We start from the raw sequence: 9,025 nt of genomic DNA on the forward strand, positions 1-9,025 counted from the left end.
TATAACATTTTAAAAAACTAGCATAGTTAACGCAATTGCATTATGCAGTTATTTAAAACAAAGTACTTTAAAGTGATTTAAAAAAAAAACGTTTTTTATTATTAGACTATAAATTTACTATAAAACATTGTAAGTTCTTTTGCTGTTTTTATTTTAAAAAGTATACACCAATGTAGTTGCTAGAAATATAAAATGAGTATTTTATATACACTTATTTGAATTTTTTTATTAGCTTAACAGATAATTATAACTACTTAAGGGATGCAAGAGTAATCAAACATAGACAACTCTGTTAATTTAGAATATTTTAAACTTTCCTTTCTACAAATTAAGGTTTTAAAAATTATTTTTATGTTCAAAATCTTAACTGTTGAAATTTCGTTACCATTTTTTATATTTAAAACAAATTAAATTTTGTTTTTACCTACTTGTACGAAAACTTGACGGAATACAGTTATAAAATGTTTATTAAGAAAACACATGTAAGAAATAATCTATCTGACCCTTATTAATGACACCTGTTAGCAACTGTTACTAAAAATGAACTGTTAGCAATAACTATAAAGTTTAGAATTACATCAGCATATAAAACTTCTAAAACTCTTAATAATACTCATCACTTGGTTTGAAATGACCACTTTATAAGGATATAAAAACTATTTTTAAGTGTTTTACTTGCATCATCTTAGATAACATGAAGAAAGAATGTTTTTAAACTAAAAAGTTTTGTCACTTTTTAAGAAATAAGCTTATACAAGTAGCTCTATTTAATTATTTTTATGATAATTAAGTTTACAATAATGATATGTAAATGTTTACAATAAATAGATGTAATTGTACTTAACTAAGTTTCTTTTATACCTAGAGCAAAAAGTCACTGAAAGTTAAACAGACTTGTTTATTTATATAACATTTCAGATAGTAATAAAATTTCTTTTAGTTAGTCTTCTTTATAAACTTTATTTAGTTTTATTTTATCTTGAACTGTTTTAATTATTGTTGTAAGGTTTATTTCTCGACTTAAAATGAAGTGCAAAAAAAAACTTTGAATGTAATGACAATGTTAACTTTATAATACGTTTTGAAAATACTTTACAGCTTTAATAAAAAAATATTGAAGATTATCAACAACTAAATCTTTGTGTAATTGTTTTTATTGATTTACTTTATTTATATATTTTACTATCACTGTTACCCCTAATCCTTACCCTCAGTCGGTAACTTGTTTTATTTTTTTCTTTTTAATTTTTTTTATAATTTTTTTTTACTATTACCCCTAACTCTTACCCTCGTTCGGTAGCTTTTTTTCTTTTTAATCAATTTATGTTTTTTTATTTATTTTCTTGTTTTCTTTTGAACAATATTTATAAACTATTTTTTATTTTTACTATCACTTTTACCTCTTACCCTTACCATCGTCAGTAACTTTTTTTTGTTTTTTATCAAGTTATCTTTTAGTTTTTTTAACTCTCGTGCAAAATTGACTTTTGAAGTAAAATTGTCTTAGTGCAATTGTATCCCTTCGTGCAAATTTATCTAGGTGCAAAAGTATCTTCGTGCAAATTGACCCTTTGTGGAAATTTTTTTTCGTGCAAAGTTGACCTTTAATGCAAAATTGTCTTTGTGCAAAATTATCCTTTCGTGCAAATTTGTCTTCGTGAAATGTTGTCCTCTCGTGCAAATTTGTCTGTGAGCAAAAGTATCTTCGTTCAAAATTGACCTTTTGTGAAAAATTTTGATTGTTAAATTTTGTCACCTCGTGCAAACTTGTCTTCGTGCAATTTTGTCGTAATGCAATTTTGACATGTCCTCAAAGTAAATATAGTTTAGTACTGTAGCAACTTTGATAATAAATGTAAATATTAGCAGGGCTACGCCCTGCTAAGATAAAAAATTGAATATAATGTCAAAAAGTACCTCTAAAAAAGATGAATTTGCTAAGTAAAACACGCGCCCTTAAAACTGACCATAACCAAAGATTGCTGCCAAAAAAACTGACTTCACCCCAAAAATCACATACTTTTTGATTTTTTGACTTAAACAGTCATCTAAAACATTTAAACAAACTAACAAATTAAATTTTAATTTATTTAGATGTACAATACTTTATAAACTTGAACTAATATTAGTTTGAAAACAATAACATACTTGAAGTTGAAAAAAATAATACAGATAAACATTTATTGTTTATTTAAATAAAGAATCTTAAATTTAAAGAATAAACTTACACTAATTTTAATAGATTTACATGACCTTTCTGCGATATACTAGATCTTTTACTCATATATAGGTGCTCATTAACTTAAAATTTACATTTATTGAAAATTTTATGGTTAGGATTAGTTTTTTTTATTATTATTTTGGTTAGTTAAAAGTTCTACTTTTTTGTTTATAGATTTAGTTTTTAATTAAATGGTAAAATTTTTTCTTAGTAAATTTAAAGATAGGGCAGGTGGAATAACACGTGACGAGCTCAAACTCACTTGCATGACCTTCAGAAAACGTTTATCGTTGTAGAGGGGAGAGTGAGTTAATTCTGATGTTTTTCTACCTTAAAAAAAAAAAAAATAATAATTATAATTTCTAATAACTGAAAGCAATTTAAAATGTACTTAATATATATATCAACATGCAATTGAAATGACATCACATCAGTAATATCTTTCTACCGTGCTGACTTGACACATTTTATATTCTAAATTAAGTAACTAGAAGTAAAATGGCAGAAGAATTTGCTTTTTATAAAAAAAAAAACAACTTTACAGACATAATTTGCATATTAGGTGTAATAATGATGTCATAATACAACAAAAGCAGTTGAAATGTCTTATATAGTAACCTCTTGCATCTTTATGCACTTGTGGCGTTACGCACTCTCATTTAGCTAAGTAATTTAGAATTCTAAAATATTCAAAAAATAAAATTTTTATTTTTTTTTATATTGCACAAATTAGGTTTATTGTATAAAGCTTAGGTATTTTAACACCCCTCCTTTTATACCTTTAAAAAATAAAAAAATTCAATTGCTCAAATTTTTATGGCATGAAATTTCATTCCTACTCAAAAAATCCTTAAATATATCTTTAATACAATGCAAGACAATTTTATCCTTATGTGGGCAAAGATCAAATTAAAAAAAGTTGTAGTAACATAAAGAAAATTATTAAACATTTTTCTTATATTTTATATATTTTTGTTCAAAAGATGCAACCCATAACAGCACCAAATGCATATTTTTGTAAAAGACTATAGAAACAAACTTTTATATAGACACCACACCATTTCTTAATAGTAAACAAATGCAAAATTATAGATTGAATTTGCTAAGTAGAATAGAATATAAATTTTATGTATTTAATAAGTCACATATAAATAACGATAAAGATAAAATCTACTTGTTATTAAAATTAGTGAAATTTTTCTACAAGTATTATTATTTTATTTAAATTTTAATTTTTTTTTAATATATGTATAGTTTTATCTTTTTTTTCATATATATAAATAAAGTAAACAAATTGTTAAAAGTGAGAAAGTCCCCAGCCTGCTTTTAACTAGATGTTATATAAAAAAACAGCCATTATAGTAAGTATATTTGGTACCTCTTGTATCTTTATGCATTTTTTCTGTAGACACAATATGCGTAAATAAGCAAGAGGTTACTGTAGTCTAGAACATGTATAAGTAATTTTGTTACTGTTCAAGTCAAAAAATTCGAAAAGTATGTGATTTTTGTTGGTGAAATTAGATTTTTGGGTGGCAAACTTTTTTTTTTGAAATAAATTTTATTTTTCAGATTCTTCTTAATAAAGCAAAAACACATACAAATCATATGGACTTAAATGAGTATTACAATATGACCAAAATATGTGCTGTACTCCATACCCCTATATAAAGATTAGACTGTGAAAGTTTGAAGAAGATTGCTTGAAAAATGTAGGAGGAAATAGATTTTAAACAAAATAGTCTTTTTTTGCTATTTTAGTTTTCCCTTCCTATAGGGAACCTATTAAGCTGCCCGACTTTGACCTGTCATATATCAAAAAATAGTTTGAGTTTTTTAAACAATAAAAAACAACTTTAAGCTTATAGGAATATATATAATAAAAACTCTATAAAATAAGATCAACTTGTAAAATCATGGCTTACCCCCTATAGCCATAATATAAATTAAATTTACTATTGTATGGTATAAAATTTAGAAGCACTTTTATTATAAAAGAAAAGCAATTTTCATGTTTCTTAGTTTATATGTTATTTAATATATTTTTAGAATTTTACGCGGTGATGAATATCAGCATTTAATGTAGTCAAGAGTTACCACTTCTAGCTTTTAAGTAGCTAGATTACAGGTGCCTGCCAAAGGGCCCAGCTATGACAGGCTCGTTGTATACCCTATGTACTGGATATAGCTTATTAATACAAAAACAGTTTTTTTATTTTACTCTTAATGTTAGACTAGATTTATATTTGAGGTTCTAAATTGAACAAAATAGTTCTCAACTTATTAAACAATAAGGAGACAAATATACAAGATTATTCATTAAATAAAATTATATTAGATTATAAATTGTTCAAGATATTTATTTGCAAAACTAAGTTTCACCCTTTAAGGGATCCTCAGTTACAATTTAAATCTTAAAAGTAAAAGTTAAACAAAACATGGAAGACACCATAATGCAAAACAAAACAAGTAAATTAGAAATTGTAAATTATGTTAGTTAGAAAATCAATCAAGAATTAGAATAAAATACTAAATAAACACTTTTGTTTTAGGCTTTTAAAATAAGTTCAACTTTATTTTTCAGAATTAAATTGTAACTGAAGATCCCTTGTAGGGTGAAACTTGGTTTTGCAGATAAATATCTGAAAAATTGATCTTGTTTAATTTTAGAATGTTTAAAAAAATTTTTGATATCAGCAATCTCAACATTTTAATACTATAGTCTAAGCTATTATTTTATAAAACAATTAGTATTAAAGGGGTACATTTTAATTATATATACAAACACTTCAGCTTATAATGTTCAAGTTACTTCTCAAAACAAAATGTATTGCTATTGTTATAATGTTTAACTTATAAAGTAGTATTAAAATTGGCAAAATCACTTATATATGTTGACTTAAAAGTCTTCTTAGTTTTGATTATGCTGAAAAAGATTCATATAGATATTTATAAATAATAAAAAAGTGTGAACAATCATGTTCATTTGAAATAAACTTTTCATTTAATTTACGAACTACAAAAACTTACTTTACTTATAAAAATATGTTAAGATATTAAGGTTTTGAAATGACTTAATAATCTGAAGTTCTGATTAAAAGTTTTTTTAGTAACTTTTCAATAAAATTTGTGCAACTGTTTTAAATTCGAAGTGTTTTTCATATATATTTTTGGCTTATATAAGTTTATAGTTTTTCAACTTTTATCTCTTCTTTAATACATTACATTATCTAATAAATGAATTATCCTGTGTACTAATTTTTTTTAGAACAACTTTACGTAAATAAGCAACTTATTTTTTACTAGTTTCTCAAGCTTTATAATTTGAACACAGTATTATTTTTTAGATAATTATCATTAATACCATTCCTACTAAATTGTTAAGGTTTTTATCTTAATTATGCAGGTAATAGTTAGCATAATAATTGGTACTAATAATGAATAGATAGTTGCAGAAAAAGGTAGTGAAACAATAAACTTAACTTTAAATTTTATTTTTTGCAGTAGATTTAATTTTTGGTATTTATTTAATAAAGATTTAGTAATGATTTATGGTATCAAATAAATTAGTAACTTAAGTTGACTTTTCTCTATGGATTTAAATCAATCATTTGAACAGCTTTTTTCCGGTGCATAACTAACTAAAAATATATAACAGAGTGCATTTCATTTTGTTTAAATTTATTTAAGTACTTTCAAATAGGACTTGTCAGAAATTGTTTCCTACTGGATTGCAATGAATACAAATTGAAATAAAATTATACTGCAGTTTAAAGTTTTAAGATATAAAATGACGTAATAATCAAAAGTTTAAAATTAAATAAGTTCTAATGCTAAACAAATTTGCTATACTAATAAAACTCGGTGGAATTAAACAATCTAAATAAAGAAGCGATAAAAATTTTAAATTAAAACTATGCTTAAAAATAAAGTTTAACAAGAAACTAATTACTTTAAAATTACTAATATAAGGATTTAAAAAGTCTAGTTTGGTAAACGAACTTTTTCAGCTTACATAAACTGGGCCTTAAAGATTGAATACATAAGGCTTCCAGAATATGCAATTGAAAAGAGTTCTCTGCTCTCACTAAGACTGAAAAATTGTCCTTTTTATAATTTTTAACACACTCAGGATTGTCCAACAAATGTTGCCCAATCGCCGAGAAGTATTTTTTAGTTGGTTTCTCAGAACGGCCATCAAACCACTTTTTCAAGACTTTTGGAACATGTTGATCGATTCTTACATGGAACCTTTGAGATGTTTTTCCACGTAGTCACTACCACAGTGACAACTAAATTTATAGATGATGTTACTTTTTTCATGGGTGGGAGAAACATCTTTGTAAATTCCATTTAGAGGTCGATCAGTATACAAAATTGTTCTTAAATGAACAGAGCTGAAAACTTGGCTTATTTCCTCTGAAATTTTCTTAGAAAACCTCTCAGAAATATTTCCAAGGTAAGGAAGTTTTAAGTATACTGGACACTTCTGAGGGCCAATCATTTTTAAAGCTGTTGAACTTCTAGCTCTTGTTATAATTTTCGAAACTAAGTTACCTGGATAACCAAGCGAAAGGAAAGTGTTTTGAAGTGTTTTCAACTCCCCTTCAAGAAAGCAAGGAGAACAAAGTCTGGTGAAACGCTTCACCATACCCGTTAAAACTCCTAACTTCTGTTTAACTGGACCAAAAAATGCCCACGGAACATATAATGCTTCTGAATTTAATTTACAATGAATTCTAGTTAAAAGTTAATCTTAATGATCTTAATAATCTTCACAAAAATCTTAGTTTTACAAAAGAAGAAGAACACAACAATTCGTTAAACTTTTTAGATGTTTGTGTCCAACAATCAGTTGAGGGGGAACTTTTAACTAGAATTCATCGTAAATTAAATTCAGAAGCATTATATGTTCCGTGGGCATCTTTTGGTCCAGTCAAACAGAAGTTAGGAGTTTTAACGGGTATGGTGAAGCGTTTCACCAGACTTTGTTCTCCTTGCTTTCTTGAAGGGGAGTTGAAAACACTTCAAAACACTTTCCTTTTGCTTGGTTATCCAGGTAACTTAGTTTCGAAAGTTATAACAAGAGCTAGAAGTTCAACAGCTTTAAAAATGATTGGCCCTCAGAAGTGTCCGGTATACTTAAAACTTCCTTACCTTGGAAATATTTCTGAGAGGTTTTCTAAGAAAATTTCAGAGGAAATAAGCCAAGTTTTCAGCTCTGTTCATTTAAGAACAATTTTGTATACTGATCGACCTCTAAATGGAATTTACAAAGATGTTTCTCCCACCCATGAAAAAAGTAACATCATCTATAAATTTAGTTGTCACTGTGGTAGTGACTACGTGGGAAAAACATCTCAAAGGTTCCATGTAAGAATCGATCAACATGTTCCGAAAGTCTTGAAAAAGTGGTTTGATGGCCGTTCTGAGAAACCAACTAAAAAATACTTCTTGGCGATTGGGCAACATTTGTTGGATAATCCTGAGTGTGTTAAAAATTATAAAAAGGACAATTTTTCAGTCTTAGTGAGAGCGGAGAACTCTTTTCAATTGCATATTCTTGAAGCCTTATGTATTCAATCTTTAAGGCCCAGTTTATCCAACATTTATTTCAACAGTTTATTACAAACAAAACAATGTTTCACTCCTATACTTGCATATAGGAGATCCTCAATTGTTGTAAATAGGTCTTATTCAAATAGAATATTTGAATAAGATTCTATTTGAATAAGACCTATTTACAACAACTGAGGATCTCCTATATGCAAGTATAGGAGTGAAACATTGTTTTGTTTGTAATAAACTGTTGAAATAAATATTGGATATAAATCTCCTTAAAGACATTTAAGTCGAGAACTTTAAATTGTTTGATTTAAAACAAGTTACATTATTAGGCCCAGTTTATGTAAGCAGAAAAAGTTCGTTTACCAAACTAGACTTTTTAAATCCTTATATTAGTAATTTTAAAGTAATTAGTTTCTTGTTAAACTTTATTTTTAAGCATAGTTTTAATTTAAAATTTTTATCGCTTCTTTATTTAGATTGTTCAATTCTACCGAGTTTTATTAGTATACCAAATTTGTTTAGCATTAGAACTTATTTAATTTTAAACTTTTGATTATTACGTCATTTTATATCTTAAAACTTTAAACTGCAGTATAATTTTATTTCAATTTGTATTCATTGCAATCCAGTAGGAAACAATTTCTGACGAGTCCTATTTGAAAGTACTTAAATAAATTTAAACAAAATGAAATGCACTCTGTTATATATTTTTAGTAAATCAATCATTAAAGAATAATTTTAGTTGCAATAAACTGAAATATGGGTTTAAATATCACATACCATTTTTTTTTTGACAAGATAATTAAGTATTTTTACTTAAAATATTATTTTATATTTTTTTATTTATTGTGCCTTTTTTTAATCTTTTAAATATTTTTGTACTTTTTTAGGGTTACCACAAAGTCAGGTCAAAGGAAAAAAAAAGACAAAAATCAGGTAAAAATTTAGGTTTTCAAAAAAAGGCAGCAAAAGTCAGAAAATTTTTTATAAACATTCTCTAAATTGTTTATCATCACTTAAAACTGAATTATGCTAATGTTATATTCTAAAAATCTTTGCTTTTCAAATTATCTTTCCAGGATCTAATTGAATTTTTGGAATAAATTAAAATCTTTAAAGTTTATGGTCATATATTTTTAAATCAGTTTTAATTAAGAATTTGATTTAGAAAAATCAGAAAAAAATTTCAGCTTCATCTGTGGTAACCCTGCTTTTTACTAACAGTTTCGACTTAAG

Source organism: Thalia democratica, chromosome 8, assembly GCF_965202585.1.
Source record: "Thalia democratica chromosome 8, ktThaDemo2.hap1.1, whole genome shotgun sequence".
Classification (NCBI taxonomy): Eukaryota; Metazoa; Chordata; class Thaliacea; order Salpida; family Salpidae; genus Thalia; species Thalia democratica.